The sequence below is a fragment of the Crocodylus porosus genome, unplaced genomic scaffold (assembly GCF_001723895.1).
Source record: "Crocodylus porosus isolate Cpor-Errol unplaced genomic scaffold, CroPor_comp1, whole genome shotgun sequence".
Classification (NCBI taxonomy): domain Eukaryota; kingdom Metazoa; phylum Chordata; order Crocodylia; family Crocodylidae; genus Crocodylus; species Crocodylus porosus.
The window spans coordinates 230424922-230426008 of record NW_017728886.1 but is presented as its reverse complement, the minus strand read 5'-3'; the positions used below and the strand labels follow the sequence as shown (position 1 = coordinate 230426008).

Here is a 1087-nt window from a genome sequence, read left to right as displayed (position 1 = left end):
GGTTAGCCCTGCCAACCGTGACCTCGCATTGTCAGCCCATGTTCATCTTGGAGTCAATAATGATCCCTTTCTGCCTCTGTGCTCTCAGGAAGGGAGTTTCCCACCTTATAAGTGTGCTGCTGGTTACTACTGCCCAAGTGCAGCACCCTGTACTTGTCAGTATTGAAACACATCCTGTTTTTATTAGCCCTCCCCTGTAACCTGTCCAGGTCTTGCTGCGGTTTTTCCCTCCCTACTAGCGTGCTCACCTCACCCCAAATTTTGGTATCGTCAGCAAATTTACTGCAGAGTTGACTTGGTCAGTAAAGCACACATGTAGATAAGCCTTTCTTCTTTTCATTCTAGAATTTTTTATACTGGTATCAGAACTGTTGTCACAAGGCTCATATTTTTACTTGTCATTTCTTTCTCTCTAACTCAGTAACAAGTTTAGAATCTTTACACATTTGATCACTTGGGAGCTGAGGTTTGAGGAGAGTTGCTTGAATAAATTCTATTTGTCATATAAATACTTTGTCATCTTATCCTTGATGTCAGACTAACACTTACTGCAGTGTTTTCTAATTCCTGTTTTGCATAGAATACATGCTGAAGGAGGAAGACAGAGCAAGTGTACACATAAACATGCATTTTCAAATCTCTGTAAAGAGGATAGTAAAGGCTAAGGAGGACAAGCCTAACATTAGGATTTAAGATTTCTAGTGGATGCTGACAGAGGTGATATTTGTCACGCAATCACCGCTTTGAAAGCACTCTACAGCCACGCTCTGACAGAAGTTGCACAACAAATTAACCTTCATTTAATAAGGGTTCAGATGAAGGCATTCCAAAGCAGAGCACCTTCATTAACTAATTTTTGTCTCTGCACGAAAGCAGAGCTGGGCTGTTCGTAGGGTGGAAGTGGGATAAGGAGGAGAGGGAGCTCTTGTCTGGGGTTTTCCAAGGTTCTGGGCACCACACTTTAAGAAGCATGTGGCCTGCCTTGAGAGGGTTCAGAGGAGGGCCACCCGCTTGGAGGGCAACAGGGCAGGCCTTATGATTTCATAGATTTCATAGACATCAGGGCTGGAAGGGACCTCGAGAGATC

At 43.8% G+C, this 1087-nt stretch overlaps 1 protein-coding gene across 1 annotated transcript in view; it reads right to left on the bottom strand.

Moving 5' to 3' along the window:
- LOC109320516 (neural-cadherin-like) overlaps positions 1-1087 on the bottom strand; it is a 65904-nt gene that overhangs the window by 27174 nt on the left and 37643 nt on the right. The window lies entirely within an intron of this gene.